Genomic DNA, 16,363 nt, shown 5'->3' on the forward strand with positions numbered 1-16,363 from the left:
GAGGGCGGACGCCGCCCGGGCCTGCCCGCTGCCCGCTGCCCGCCCCCCCCCTCGCCGCCGCCTGCGGAGCTGCGGGCGGGCGGCGGCGCGCAGCTGTCCCGGGGAGCCGCGGCCCGGCTGCGGGGCCGAGGCGCGGCGCCCTGGCGCTGAGGCGGCCGCGGGACCTGCCCTGCCGCCCGGCTCCGCTCCGCCCCGGGCGCTCCCCGCCCCGCGGAGCCGGTCCCGTGGAGGGGCGGCCGTGGGGGGGCGCGGGGCGGGGACTGCCGCCGCCTGCTCCCGCCTGCTCCCAGTGAGCTCATCCCGCCGACGCGCCGGGCTGGCCGCGGAGGAGCCGTGCCTGGGCCGCGCCGCAGGAGCCCCTGGGCGAGGGGGGCCGGGCCCCGCGGGCGGAGGTAAGCGCTCCCTCCTCCTCCTCTCCGCCGGGGCGTGCGGGGCGCGCCCTTCGCCCGGGCTCCCCGGAGGGCTGCGCGGGGGCTCGGCGGGAGCGGAGGCGCCAGTGAAACTTTCTGGCCGAGGAGCGTGTACGGGCACGTCGGGCTGCGGCGCGGCCGGCGGGGCTGAGGCGGCGGGGCTGCGGCGGCGGGGCTGAGGCGGCGCCTGCCCCCGTGCCGGCGCGGCGGGGCCTGGGCCGTGGCCGTGGCCGGCGCAGGTGGGGGCAGGGCGGGGAGGAGCGCGGAGAGGCGCGGCCTGGGGCGGCCGCGGAGGCCGGAGGGCGCGGGGCCGGGGCCGGGGCCGGGGCCGGCGGGGCCCGGGGCGGGGCGGGAGGCGCTCCCCGGGCGGCGGCGGGGGCGCTCCCGCAGGGGCGAGGCCCGGGGCGCCCTGCGCGGCCGGGATTTCCGCCTCCCGCACAGACTTCCACGTTCCTGTGACTGGCGCGGGCTTCATTGCTTTACTAGCAGAGACTCGGGGGAAAAGGTCGTGCTCTCAGGAAAACTGCATTTCCTGCGGTCACTTGGTTTTGAGGGTAAGATGCGAAGAAGACGCCGCCAAGAAGAGGAGGCGCGCCGTGACGGTGTCGGGCATAGCGCGGCAGCGAAAGCTGAGGAAGACGGCGAGGACGGCCGCGCGTTGCCGAGGGGGGTGGCCGATGTGCGTGAGGTGCTCTGGGCAGAGCTGGCGAGAAGGGAGATGTTCAGCTGTTCGCCTCTCCGGGGGGAGCGGCGGCGTGGGGCCTGTGCGTGTCCGTTGGTAATGACCTGGCTCTGGCTGCCGAAGTAGAAGGTCCTGCCCTGGTGGTGGCCAGCGTTGCCTGCTGCGATCTCAAGAATAAAATGATACGATGATAATTTGATTTGTCTTTTACTATGTGGGTTCCTAATGTATAGTAACTGTGTATTTTATAATACACTTCCTAGAGCTTTTTGATTTCTCAACAGTGTTATTTCAATTATTTGTTTGCCCTAGCCTCATAATGCGTATTTATTGGACAGAGAGTAAACTGGGTCCTAAATGATTGTTTTCAAAAATAGAACGTAGCTGGAGACCTCTTTCTGTGAGGGTGAGCCTCGGGGGGGAAGAGGGGCTTTAGATCTGCTCAGTGTGATACTGAGTGGGTCCCCTCAGCCCTGTTCTCTGCTTCGTGCCCACCTCATTTTCCTCCTTCGTGGCAATGCCTGGGCTGCTCCAGGGGCTGTGTTTTCCAACTGATGAAGCAAACGCTGCTTTACCGTTTGGAAAGCGAACAGTTGGGGATGTGGGAGGTTTCCTTTGGGCTTCTGTGTTTGCTGGGTGTAAAACAGTTTGCAAGAGGGGTACTGCTTTGGGGCATGTTAAATGTTTTACTCATCCAGGCTACTTCAGAGTTTTGCAGGATTATTCAGTATATGCGAAAGTCCTATGTTAGCTCGTATTTTTGACAGCTGCTGCTTGAAAATAGCCTGACGCTTATAAAATTAAAAACACCAGGGAATAAGGGAAATAAATGTGATACCTTGGATCCTACAGAATTTCCTCCCGCTGTAGTTTGATACGCAGCTGCCAAAAATGAATCTTTCCTATTTGTTCTGATCTGACAGTTAAGTGCTGGAAAAATAGTATTATGTTGTCAAATAATGCTAGTAAACAAGGTAAGCGCGAATATAATTTCTTTTTGCTATTGCTAGGACAGTGTATTTAGAGCTTCGTTTACATGGGTGCTCTAAAGTGCTGGTTGTCTTGCTTTCTCAGTTTAGCTAACCATTGGAATGTCCAAATGGTGATGAATTATGTCTACTTTAGAGCCAAAACATATTTGGTTCATAGCCAGAGTTGCTCAGCTTCCCATAACAGTCTGTACGAAAAGGACATTTTGTGTGTCTAACCGCAGTCCTGAAGTTGATGCCATAGCAACTTTGTGATCTCTTGAAGACAGCTAAGCAGTCTTAGCAGAGGTGTTCTGGTTTTCTTTAGCTGAACTTCTTACTGTCATCAAGATTAAACCTTTCTTTGAAGATGAAAGATTAATCAGCAAGCCTTCAAACTCTTGTGTGTCTAAGAACATCGGCCTGATCTGTTGATTATTTGTAATGACACCCATAAACATCTGTAAGTTAAAATTTATATTAATGGTTTTAAAATTAAGATTTTTCTGTAGAGACGTTGTTTTGACTAAAAATTGGTATTTCAAGCTCTATCAGGAGCTAGATCTTCATGGTTTCCAGAAAAACAGAGAAAGGTCAGCTTCGGGTTTTGTGCGTGGGTGAGATTTGAGAAAACTGGGTTAGTTCATGTGTTTTGGTTGCTTTCAGCTCCCAAGACTTAACATGGACGTTGTTGGGTTTATGTATCACAAAGCTGTGGCAAGGGAAAAAGAAAAAAGCATAGGGCCAAACAAATGTGTAAGGTCTTATGTTTTAAAAGTATATTTGTGTATAGGAGGCACTGCTGTTAGAAAACTGACTTCTGAATAATAAGTAAGTCATAGTATAGCACCAAACTGAGAAAAAGAAAAAAAAAAAACCAAACAAAAACCAAAAACACCCAAAAGCAAGCACTGAAACAGTCCATGATCCTCACAGCATTTGGTTTTGTATTTAACTTTTGTTTGAAAAGTATCTTGTTGGTTTTTTGTTTGTGGTTTTTTTTTTAAAAAAAAGGAAAGAAAAAAAAAAGGGGAAGAGGGGGAGAAGTTTGTTTTGGTGGAGCCTTAAACTCTCTGATTTTGTCCTGAAGGGAAGTAAATAAAGATATCGGTTGCTCATTAATGCAAAATATCTATTGTGTGGCCTAATATTAATGCGTCTACATCCTATGATATCTCTTACTACCTTCTCCTTTTGAAAGTCATTGTTTAGGATGACTGATTAAATCCTTTAGTATTCATTGTATTTAGGAAATTCTGTAAGGATATTTCAGCATGCTTACCTGATGAGATTATTTATCTAAGTATAAAAATACTATAGAGGTCACGAGATACTCTCTATTCTGTACTTAGCCTCACCATATACCTTTAAGAGTCTAGCACAGCGTACCTTTCCTGCTTACTTAGGATGGAGACAGTTTTAAGTGGGGAGAGTCTGAACCGAACACAGGTTTTCTGCCATCCAGTTTTGTGCTTCAGCAAAATAGTGTGCCTTCGATCTCCTTATCCATAGCTGAAATGTCCTCTTGCTCCCCCTGCCCCGTCTTTCAGCTTCATAAAGAGACTAATCCCGCAGAGTGTGCTTTCTAGTTATTTCAGGTTTCTGTGCTGCATAGGTGATACATCACCGTATAGACTTCATCCATCCTTGTCACTCCTGCATCTTGAAATATATGCGTTGTAGTTCATGTTAATGTAATGACTTCAACTCTTTGCAGTCCTGTTTCTCTTGCCGAGTTTCAAGAATTCTGTTTTTGTTTCCTCCCCTCCACTCGCTGAGAGGAGGCCCATTAAGCTATAGGCTTAATCTGTAAAGGCACTTTGGTACTGGAACGTCAAACTTTGCAATATTTTAAGTTCACTGCGTGGCCTCCTTGTGTAATGTATGGAGATGGTCCTGTGCCTAAGTAATGTTCCTGAGAGCCTGGAAGCAGAAGGCCAGGTAACAAAAAGTGTCTATTAGAGTTGCTTCTCCATTCTGTGACCGGGAGCAGTTGCTGGAATATGTGCCTTATTTCCTGAGGTAGTGCCACCTCCAATTTAGTATTTCACTTATTTTGTTTTCTCTTCTTGATCAGGAATAATAATTTCTGATGAAGATGCCAATTTGAAAACAGAGGTTCCACTAGCTTGTTGGATTAAACGCCTTGCAGATCAGCCAGCTTGACGGATTTGAAGTGTCTCCTCGTTGGTGTCTTGTCGCGTGGGAAGTCAGTTCTTAAGTGTTCGCAGGGAACAGTTTGCTGGGTTTCATAGACTGTATAATGCTTCCAGCTTGAGAATCTCGATGGGTCTTAAACAGGGATCAGTTCAGTGATACCAGTAAATGAGTTCTTTGCATAGCTGTTAGCAGAAATTTAAATGTCTTTGAGGTCAAATCAAGAGCTGCTGTTAGGATCTTGACGTTGTTGAAGTTGGTGGCAATGCTGAATAAATTATTGCTCACTTGACCTTTCTGTGTAAATACTTTGTGTCAACAGGTGTAGGGGTTATGGTTTTTTAGTGTTTGCATGGTGACTTACTTGCTGAAGCACTGCTTTGTGAAGTACTTCTCAGGCACTTCTGCAGTCCAGATGACCAAAATAATTTTGGGAATAGGGCTGATCTTGAAGTCATCTAGTTCTTCCTCATGTGCCTTGGTGAATTCAGCTGTATCTAGACGTGTATGAAATTGGAAAACTAGGTGCAACCTAGAGTTCTAGTGATCTTAAATATTGTACAAAGCTACAGATACGTATTTTGAATCTCTCTGTGCATTTTTTATCAGCTGCCTTAAATTCATGGTGTTGCTTTAGAGTTAGAACTTGTGAATTACCAATAAATGCAGATTCCTGTGTTTTAGACTTCTAAAATACAGGATGGTGTTGAAAGAGAAAAAACTCCATAGCCTATGGTAGAATTGTTTGCAGTCTCATTTTGGCCTGCAGCAGAATTTCCCCTCTGATTGATGATCCAAGTATTACTCAAATTTAACACCTTTATTAGAAAAAAGATGCATCGTATTCCAGCATTGCAAGAATTAACCCATCCAAGAAAAGCATGCAAGGTGACCGTATGGCATGTACTGCATGGCGTGGGAAGTGAGACCGTTGTACTGATGGAGTGGGAATGGCCTGTGTGGGTGGCACGTTGGCAAACACACCTTGGGACAGCGGCGGTGTGTGAATGGGCGAGTTCATGACTGGAGTCGGTAGCTTGAATGTTGACCCTCCTTCACTTCAAGATGTTTCTTACCCTTTCCCTTCTACCTGCATGTTCCCCCTATCTAGGTCAGACAAATCTGTCATTAAAATATTCCAGAATTGGCACGTTTGTAACAAAGTCTGAAGACTTTGTAAGGAGTCTTTTTGGCTTAATCCAAGCTACTACTGTGGTTAGTCCTCTAATTCAGATAGCAAAGCGTGCTTGGCCGTATTGGGGAGCCTCGCCTTCTGGTTGACCTTCTGACTTCTGTAAGGGGCGCCCGCTTTTACATACATTGAATTAGCAACTGTTAGTGGTGCTTATGCTGTCTGTACCTAGTAGCATGTAAAGTGCAATTTCAGAGCTGTGTAGGGTGAAAGGGTGAGGGGCTGGTACTTGTTTGCTGCGTATTTCATGTATTTGATAATTAACAGCTTTAAAAGCAAAGGTGCCCGTAAAAGGTTTGCTGCATTGCATTGAAGCTGCGTGTATGGTGTGGGTTGGGTTTTTTGTTTTGGTTTGTTGGTGGGGTTTTTTGTTTGGTTTGTTGGGTTTTGTTTTGGCTTTTTTTTTTTTTTTCTTTTTAAACTCTATCTTAGTCTTGGTTAAATTTAGATCCAGCAGGAGAGAAGCTGGAACTTGTTAGCAACGCAGGAAACGCCCTGGAAGAAAGTTTTTGATGTGTACGCTTGTGTCTAAACGTGAACTCTGCAGCTACATGGCTGGAGTTAGACTGTGGGGAGCTCTGCTTAGTTGACAATAGTTTTGCATCTTTAAATGTTGTATTAGGTTCTGGTGGAACTTTGCTGCTGTGTACTTAATATAATTAAGTATTAATTATTGAATATCTCTGACTTGTCAAAAGCTGGTAGTTTTAAGTCAAATTCAAAGCTATTGCACTTAAAATAGCTGAGGCATTTAATTGCTGAGAAGACAGAGTCCAGATTAAACCACTTCGGCTTTGTTTTATCTGGAAAAATATTGGAGTTTGAGTAGCTTAAAGATTGTGCTTTTCTTCTTTTAGTCATTTACAATGAAACTAATCCATTTCTTTCTTAACAGATGTCCTTTCCTTAGAATCTGTATTTCTGACCATACTTCAACAAGTTAGTATTTGAACGATATACAAGTAAATAAAGAGAAGCAAAATATGACCTTTGCTTTTTGAAACTGAAATGAGATGGAAGTTGCTAGAGAGTGTAACGTGTGGGTTGTTTTTGTTTTGGACTTGTTTTTTTGCTTTTTTGTGTCTTTTTTTTTTGTTGGTTTCTTTTTTTGTTGTGTTTTGTCATTCTTGTTCAAAAACAACAAAATATTCTTAATGTGAATTTTGGAGGGAGACTGTTCTTGTGTTTTACACCAGAAATGCCTTTGAGTTGAGTTGATTATTTAGTTAATATGCTTCAAGGTCTGTTTTACACTGGGCTAAATTCCCATTGAGGTCACAAAGGGATTTTTTTGTGTTAGTAAGGACTGAGTTCCTGGATTTTTCTACAATATTTGCCAGAAACTGATAGTTTGAAGAAAAGAGGGAGGAATATTACTGCCACAAAGCGTAGACATGGTTTTGCAATGACAAAGTAAAATTTTCAGCACTTCCCAACTACTGATACAGAATCTTTGTGTGCACGTAAGAATTACTTTGAAAAGTTCAAGAGACAGTGAAAAGACATTGCGGAAAGCTTTGCTTTCTCCTCGGATAAATTATACTTGGCAAAGGTAGAGTGGAGTATAGGAACATTGTGCCTTCTAGCATGATGTACCAAACTAATGTACAGTTTCAGAATTCATTGGTATATTTAGAACTCTGGGAATACAGAGCTGGGGTGTATAGAGTTTTTGTTTATTCTCTAAGCTATTCTTTGTGCCGCTGTAGTACATGACCAGTTGTATTTTCTGTAAGTTTGCAGTAAGTCAATCAGTGAGTGATGGGACCACTTTATAAAAAGTTTTACACTCATTCAGAGGTACTAGGCATATTTTGAAAGTTTGGGGGAAAAAGATCTAATTAATGTTGGGAGGTGTTTTCCCTGACCAAAAATCCTGCCCTTTGTCTTTAAAAGACAATATGGAAAGGAGGACAGAAGTGACCTTAAGCTATTTTGTTCTGCTAGAGTTCAAAGCTCTGTAAAAGTCTGCACCAGAGGAATATACTGAATGGTTTGTCAGAGAGGACTTTTTAATTTTTCTCCCCCCCCCCCTCCGCCGCTGCTGCCTGCGCAGAGGATTCTTCCAAGGGTCTTGCGTCCTCTGCAGCAGCGCGTACCACCAGAGCTGCGCCTTGGATCACGCTGGGGAAATGGGCTTCTTGAGAGCTCCTTTTGTTAGTAAAGTGTTCCAAGAACCTGGCTAACTGGCATCTGAGAAAGCTAACGCTGTCCCTCAATCTGGCAGAAACAAGATTCTTTTCTTCCTATTTCCATCATGTCTGCTAACAGGTAAAACAAATGCTTTTCTCCTTAGTGAGCCTTGCTTGAGCCGTCTTTCTTCAATTCTTAGTGTTCCCCAGGAGAAAAACTGAATTTTGTTTCTTTGCAGTTTTTCTTCTGTTCGCAGGATTTTGAGCTAAGTGAGTTCTTACTGGTGTTACATCTATTCCCCTCATAAATCGGTGAGCTGAGCTCATTTGATTTACATGGGACTTGCAAGCATCTCATTAACAGGTTAAGGTGAGGCAGTATATGCTGTCTTGGCAAACTTGTAAAGATTTGCACAGACCTAAGATTTTAATGAATAATTAATTTTTTTTGAAGGATACAAGTTTGTATTCCACTACTAGTCATATTCTGGTTGTGAGGATTTAATTTTTTTCTTTTTTTTGGACACTTGCCTGTGGAGGGAATGCTTCCTCGCATCTGAATTAGAGGCTTTAGCGGTGCTTGGCTGTTTAATTACTGAAAGCAATAGGACAACTGTAAAATTTTAATAAATATGGGCTTGCCAAGTATTTCATATTTTTGGTAAGAGCATGTAAGATCCTGTCTACACCAGGGAGTTATTGCAGAATGAGGCAGGGTGTGAATGTGAAGCACTTTTCCCCTTGTATAGACAAGTCTTTAATTTTTCTTCAAGAGCAAACTCTGGGATGTTCCATGTATGTTCTTGTCCCTAGTTTGAGCTCTGTAGTGGACTTATGGCTGACAAGGAATAAGACCTATCTAGTTCATGTGAATAATCTGATTGATTTCGGTGGTCTGCTTGTGTAAAGAGAGTACACAAACGCTGGGTTGTGGCAGGATTGGAGGGCTTGCTTGTAAGCCCGTTGTGGGAGATACTGCCTGTCAGAAATGTTCAAACAGAGCTTATGTTAATGCTGTAACGAGGTCTCTCGATGCTACTGCATTGTACGTTAAAATGAAAAGTGCTTTAAGGGAAAAGGAATTGGAAGAATACGGGTATTGGAGTGTTTCCTTGCAGTTTACGCTATAGAAGAATGCCTGAGTCCTGTCCAATAAAATAGCATAATCAAGTAATTAAAAATGGAAGGTTTACATTTCACAGGAGACACAAAAAGGTAGCATCCCAAGATGTGAGATGGGAAGTAGGGAGGGCAATATTTCTGCTTTGCCACATTCCTATGGGTGAGATTTCAGGAGACAGTTGAGCCAATCTAACAGTTTGTTGTGATTCAAAGGCGTGGTTTTCCTTCCTTCTGTACCTGCCATGAGATCCTGCTCTTTTTCCTCTGCCCTCTCTGTTGCTCATCAGACTCTGCAGTGCAGTTCAGTTCAGTAAACACACAGAAAACTGGATCAGCGCTAGCACAATGCAGCAGGAGTATACAGCTGACCTCTTTGGCCATCTTGTAAAGGCTGGCCAATTATGACCTTGAGCAAACGGGTTTTTGCTCCTCTGAAGTGAAAGGGAAATAAGAGTACTACCCTCCCTGCAGGCTGTTATGAGCTGTAATGAGATGCTCTGAGGAGGAAAAGGCAGTGTATATAGATGCCTAAGATACCTTCTGATTCACGTAACTTAAAGGTCTAGTCTGGAGGCAGCCTCAAGAATGTTAGTGTTAGATTCCCAAGTTCGCTAATTTATTTTATCCACCTAGATTACTGCTTTATACCCTTCTTTTATTGTGTGTTGTGCTAATGTGTCCTGGAGAACGGTAACAGTCCCGGTAGGTTTGAGCTTTGTCTTCCTGCTTGTTTCTGCGTTTTAGGGTCGCTTAGGAGTTGCATCATGCTCCTTTGTTTTTTGGGGGGAGTGCGTGCGTGTGTATTTAGGCAGTTGCATGCTCTGAAGGAAATAACTCTGTCTGCATTGCATTTTTAATACAGGTTTCCAAGATTTTCTTGTATGAGTTGCTCTACTTGAGCAGGGGGGCTGGACCAGCTGACCTCCAGAGGTCCCTTCCAACCTCAGCCACTCTGTTACTCTACCCTAATCAAAGAAGTCTTAATGAGTGTGGTTACTTTTTGTCATCGTGAATATTTCAAGCTGCTGTTGCACACATACCACTCTAGTAACTGAAGCTAGAAGATAGATATCCTAATGAAGAAAACATCATCAATTTGAAACCAGAGTAATATTTTTTAAAACTCACATTAAAACCTCCAAAAGTGCTTATTTAATAATAGATATGTTCATCTCTATTTTTAGGCCTCTGAAGCAGGAAGTATATACTGTGCTCTTTGTATACAGAGTTTGAATGGAGCTCTGCATTTGATTTCTGGCACAAGTGAGTGGCTGTGATTCCCAGCTGTTTCAAGATCAAGTATTTTATGATTAGGGATTATAGAAAACATACTGTCTCAGAATTTCTAAGAACACCTGACATGGGGGGAAAAAAAATAGACCAGAACATGGACCTGTATTGGACATTGATGTCTAAAATAGAGACCTGTAGTGTCAAGAGAAAAGTACCAGGAAAACTGGAGGAGAGGGACTACTTTTGTTTTTTTGAAAGGGAGGAAAATTCCATGAAAAAGCAGAGAATAAAATCCTGAAAATAATCTGGTGGGATGGGTGAAGCATACAGGAGATCTGGAGCTAGATATGATAAGGAACTAAAATAGAAAAAAGCTTTGAGTTTTATTAGCACCATCTTACTGTCATTCAAGGAAATACAGCTGTCTACATTAGTGTGACCTTTTTTTTAAAAAAAAAAAATAAATCTCAGGCATACTAGATTTATTGGAAACTTGGAAAGTAGCTGTGATAATGAAAAAGCCACCTTTTCTGTGTCCTGGCCATAATTCTTTGACAGCTTTGCTTTGTCTGTTGCTAGATTTATCGAAGGGATCTGCTGTTGCGGTCGCTGGTCAGGGACGGTTAAGCTACAGGGTGGCCCTTGTTCACACCCCTGCGCAGCAAAGCTGTGTTAAAAGGCGCTCTGGGCCAGAGACGTGAAGGTACTGTGGCTGTCGCAGCTACGGGGGGGCTGCAGCCTACAGCCACACCAACAAAACTGCTCCCTTGCCAGTTTGCTCCACTCCGACGGGGATGACGATACTTCATTCATGCTATTGATGGTTTTGCTGGTATCGTTTCCTTAATGTATCAGTAGAAGTATCCAGGAATAGACCTGGCTTTGGTTTCAATATAGGAGTGAAAGTTAAGCAGCTGGCACGTCAGAGAGATGATGATGTACCAAAGGGAGCTGTATTGCTGCCTCTCCGCTTGTAGATTCGTTTCAGTGTTGTTTTCAAAGTTCGCATTCCTTAGTAGAGTGACTGTCAACTATCTCAAAATTTTTTCCTCTTCTGAGAGATCTTCTTAGCATCTGTAGTGATCTGCCCTGCTGAGTTACCTGCAACCAAAGACAGGGCTGAAGACTCTGAAAGGAAGAAAGCTGTGGGGCGATAGCTTTTGGCAGGCGGTGTACGGTGTAAGTACGTATCGGCACTCTGTAAATTCAGCAGTATTTTGACTGGTCCCCTTTCCTCTTGTTGCATAGAGCAATTGTGTCAGGAATAGCGTCCGTGCTTGCTACAAATTTGCTTTACAATGGGTGAAAGAAATGGTGGAAGAAGCCTTCGCTTCTAGACGCTAAGCATATATCTTCGTATTATGTCCTACAACGTTTTCCTTCAGTTATATGCATCTACTAATCAAATACTGCCAGGTTTCACTAGTGCCTGCTTTGGCTTGGTATCAAATGATTTCATCTAGCATTTGGAGGGAGTTTGTTTTCCTTTTCTGAAAGGATCAGCAGTTAGTCTGTTAAAGTCTTTGTAATTCAGTGATTTTTTTTTCATGTACGACGTGGTACCACTGGCAGACTAGATACAGTAGATGCAGCAGGTGGCATTTTAGGTATACAAAAACATCCCCTTTTCAAAAATGTGACCGAAGACAGTCATGCTGCCTGTTTATATGTAGTCTGGTGGTAGAATCATCTCATTTTGACGTACAGCAAAGCTTCTTCAAATCTGGAGCTGCCTAATGTTTTTTTTCCTTTATCCTTGTTTTGGTTTGCAGGTTTGTTGTGTGTAGCTTTGTCGACAAAAGAAACAAATATGGAAATTAATGTGTTTGTTGGACCACATGCAATTTTAATATGTCCAGAAGAGACCTGTGGTGGTAGATCACTTTGAAGTCGTATTTTTTTGGATATTACCTAGAGTACTGTTTTGAGAGCTGCCTTAGCTTACCAGTGTACTCCACTGAAATTCTCAGGGCATTACTCGTTTTGGTCAGGTCTGATTTTGGAAAAGATAATCTGTGATTCTTTTCTCTTTTTTTAATATTGAGGCTGGTAAGAGCTTGGTTGGTGTTCTTTGGACTGAAAAGGAACAAAAGTGGCTGCTTTACAAGATCTGAGTTATAAATGCACATCTTAAATCTTGAAAACAAGACTCCATGCAGGCACATAACTGGATAGGTTTATGTAGGATTTTTTTATATAGGATTTCTCATCTCCAGTATTTGGCGAGTTGAAAGCGTTAAGCAAGCTGAAAGTGAAACTTAGTAAGTTTATCCCCCTTGCTATTGGTTTAGCCTGATGCTTCCTTCTAATAAAGTATTTTATGATATTAAATCCCTTTACATGGGATAACTTCCTTCCCTTGAAGTTTCAAGGTGGTTGAAATAAATAGTAATTTATTTGTTTCTCTATGTGAGCTGTAGCCTAAAAGCCACAATAAACAAGCAGATGGTGGTTTGCCCGTCTCAGCTGCAGTAGTTCATTTGCTAAGCTTATGGATTTTAGTGATATTTAGTAAGTGTAGGAAGGTTAAGTCATTAGTATTCAACCTCACTGGGTGGACCTTATAATCTTCTCAGTAGTGACATAAGAGGGAAACGTAGCCCTTGGCTACTCACCCATCGTGTGGCTGGAAAACTTGTCTATCCTTTGGGGGGAGTCTGAGTAGAAATGGTACGACTTACACAGAACTGAGTTTTGGTTAAGCTAGTTCTGTCCTGGATTATGATAGTAGACAAATTTTGTGAATGCTCTCTGATGAGGAAGCACTGACCATCTTAAAAGAATGTCCTGTACCAAAAACTGATAATAATTCAAGTGTCATGGTGTCATTTCGCTGTCTACTAAATGAAATTTGGTCTTTTTCTCCTGTGGAGGAGGGTATAAAAATTGCATGCACAGCTAGAGGAGACAGCCATGTGAGTTTTAAAGCGGTAATGAATCCAATATGCCAGGTAGCGTTTCTGAATCAGCTGGCAGGATTGCGTTGCCATGCAGACGTGAAATGAACTGTCATCAGGCTCAGAGTTTTCATGTGGTGAAGCCATCGCTACTGGGGCTGTAGAAGAAACTGTATTTTTCCCTTTGCTGCAGCACAAAGAAGAAAGGATCCCTGATCAGAAGTAGGTGGTGTAGCCCTTTGAAAATCCTGCCCAAAATTATTGCAGATTTGATGTGTGACCGATCAGTTTGGTACTGTTACATGAAGCTTGTAGCCTGTCCTGTAGTAATAGATTTTTTGCGAAGTAGGTATTACTTCTGGTTATTGCTTGTCTTTAACATAAAAATATTTGTTACATCTAGATTGATTTCTTCTGCTTCTTCCCCTACTTAATTTTCTAGACCATGGTGATTCCTTAATAGTACGTGTAGTTTAACAGGAGCAGAAAAAACTTGCTTAAATACAAATTGCAAAGACTAACCCATACAGGCTGCCTGTTGAGCCTTTTTTTTTAGAAGTGGGGGAACCCATTACCTCTTAATGGATATACTGGAGACTGCATGGTGCCTGAATAGGCCAGAGATCCAGTCTGTTAAAATGTTGGGGTCAATTAATGTAGATACCAGTGTACTATCTGCCCCCATTTTTACTTTGTTAGATCAATCCTGTCTTCAGTTTTGTGGGTGATGAAACCACGTCTGGAATTGCAGCAGTCTGGAGTAAGCAGGTTTAAACTGATGTAGAGTGGTGGGCTGAAGGAAAACGGGTTTGCCCACTAAGTTGTTTGAACTGCAGTCTGTGTAATGTAAGATGGATGCATTCTGCATGGCATTTACTTTTAGCTGTTTGGAGTGAATGATTGTGTTGTTTTACAGCAGCTTGTTGATGTTCATCTGGAAATCAGGACAGTATCTAGGACAGCTGAGAAACTGGAGACGCATTTTATTTCTGTACTCCTCATCTTCCGTGCTTTCTGGAGAGGACGGTTCTGTCATAACCTAAGCATACAACTATTCGGTAAAGTACGACTTGATTACTATGACTTGGGTCAAGATTTTGGTTACCATGATTTTTGTCTTCCTTTCATTTTTCTGTGTGCTAGTAAAGCTGAAATGGCAGTTTCTGACCTAGTTTTCATCTAGTTTTAGGCTCTTGATTTTCTGCTGACATAGCGTGTGCAGGGTGTCACTTCTGCCAGCTGGAAAGCAATGACTTTTCTTGCCTAGTGTTTTGACCCTTTCATAATCCATTTTAAAGTAGGGGGTTTGTCACTTTTTCTCTGTTTAACATGGGAGGATGGAGAGAGGTGGGATGAAAGTGGCCATTATGACAAAGGCAAGGAAAAAATACGGTTATATTTCATTTTCCATCACGCACTCCTGCCTCAGTGCAAGCTACTTCTCTGGCATGCGCTGGTTTCTAGGGATTGCTGGCTGGGATGCTCATAATGGTGTTTCCTCGGGACTTTTTTGTAAACCGTGTGACCTTATTTCATTCTAGAACGCCTCTCTAAATAGTGACCTTCCACTTAGAGGAGGGCCAACTTTTTGAACCCTTTTTATTGAGGTGAGGATTATTGCTGAAGCCAAGTAACAGGCAGCCTTCCTCTTACCCACGCTTCGTTATTCTGCTCTCGCCACACCCACCCACCTCCTTCTTGCCCCTGCAGCAAAAACTTATTATGCAGCATAATCTATGTACACTGATCCCCGTCTTGCAAAGCTGGAGGAGAGGAAAGATAATTCATTGAATTTAGAAATAAAAGGCAGTGGAATGATAGAGGGTAATTTACTTCTGTGATACCTAAAGATAAAATTGAAGGGAGAAAACAGCCCTGGTGAGACTGGAGTTAGGCTAAATGAGATGAGACATGGAGAGTACAGGGGATCCTTTGATCCTTTGAAGAATTTGGCGGTATCTTGTAAATGAGAACAGCTAGAGGGGTGAGGTTCAGAAAGAAGCCTAAATAGCAAGGATAAATTTGATAAATTCAGTAGGGATGGGAAGCAGGGGTTTTTTTGTTTGGATTTTGGGTTTGGGGTTTTTTGTTTTGTTTTGTAAGTCAACTGAAGAAAGGGGAAATTTTGTAGAAAATGGTAGAAGGCTATGGTCTTGACATTTTCTCTGAAGGGACTCGGCAGAATGGGAAGCGAAAGGGAAAAATAAATTTGTCTACACCTCATCTGTGGTCAGATATTTTTCATATGAGAAACAGCTGCGAATCTTTAAGATTTTTTGGCTCCTCTGTTGACAACTGCTGCTCTTTTTCCCCAGTGTAGACAGGCAAATGGCTCAGCTGATGATTCTTCATCCGCATCATTGCCGAATTGTTCAGGTTAGTTCAAACAGGTGCTTATGACCTTTGAAGTTAATATTTCTGACTTGTGAGTGCTCTTCCTCTGCTTCAGTGCAAGATCGGTTTCTTCAGTGCTTCAGGGTAGTGACAAGTAGCTGGGGAACAGTAATCTTTAAAAGTGATAAACAGTCATTTCTGCAGTATCTGGCACCAGACCAAGAATTTTTGGACAGCAGTCAAGTGAAGAGACCATCTTTTCCCCTGTGTTGGCAGTCCTTAGAGACACTGGCCAAAATAATCAGTGATAGGGTAAAAGAGTAGCATAGCAGAAAACTGGGTGATTGCAGGATAGAATAGGTACATCTATGACATCTGGGAAGTCAAATCTGGAACCAGACTGGTGGGGAAAAAAGCTACTGCAAAGGCACATTCTAATAGCTAACACGATAATGAGGTTTTTCTCACGCTTCCTCATCTTTCGCCTCTTTCATTGTATTTTAATAGTGCTTCAGGGCATAATTCCGCTACTCAGAAGTGAGCAGCAAATTGGAAACCTTGGTGTTCTTTTGCAGTCTCCTGTTAAATTCATGCATAGCTTTCAGGGGTGTCAGATGGGGGGGGGGGGATGTGGAGTATCTCATAGGTAAGATTAATAATAATCAGGTTATTGAGTGAGCAGCAAATGAAACAAATGCAGTATAGCTTGTCAATTTTGTATCTGTATTGATCTTCCTGCACAAGAAATATCTGCAAAGGGTAAAGACCGTAATTGTTCAGGGTATTGTAGAAAAATATGTCAATAACAGCTGTTTAACTTCAGTGAGTGTGTTAAGATTTGGCTAAATATAGCCCATTGGAAACATGATATACACCATTTACTTTGTTATTGTATGAAGTCAGAGACAGACCTCTTCAGTGGATCTGTTTTATCATTTTCATTCATGCATTTCAATAATAATAAAACAAATATATCTCATCAGAAGTTGTACATTTAAAAAAACTAAAAACCACTGTTCTCTTGTTTTCACATGTTTTTGTTCATTCTTGAATTAGGAGTCTCTTTGATCTGGGAATATGCCTTCTGTTTATTATAAAATGTTACATATTGATGACTCAAAATGTAGTCATTTTAAAGGATTTTTTGCTTACTGTCTTGTCTTGATTTCTGTTGTATCAGTAACACCTTGCTGCTTTAAGTATTGTTGTTGTTGTTTTCCTTTTGTTTGAAAAATA

General features: G+C 42.9%; 1 protein-coding gene across 3 annotated transcripts in view; it reads left to right on the plus strand.

Annotated features, from left to right (window-relative positions):
• Positions 1–292: 292 nt before the first annotated feature.
• TANC1 (tetratricopeptide repeat, ankyrin repeat and coiled-coil containing 1) overlaps positions 293–16,363 on the plus strand; it is a 97,892-nt gene continuing 81,821 nt past the window's right edge. For 2 of the 3 annotated variants that reach the window (XM_087732963.1, XM_087732965.1), the window contains exon 1: positions 293–392. The gene's annotated coding sequence lies outside the window, so the exon portion shown is untranslated. Of the gene's footprint in view, positions 393–13,709; positions 13,852–16,363 lie in introns of all 3 variants that reach the window. The other variant, XM_087732964.1, reaches the window with a different exon arrangement.

This window comes from Nipponia nippon, unplaced genomic scaffold, assembly GCF_047370975.1.
Source record: "Nipponia nippon isolate SJK-2023a ecotype South Korea unplaced genomic scaffold, ASM4737097v1 scaffold_5, whole genome shotgun sequence".
NCBI lineage: Eukaryota > Metazoa > Chordata > Aves > Pelecaniformes > Threskiornithidae > Nipponia > Nipponia nippon.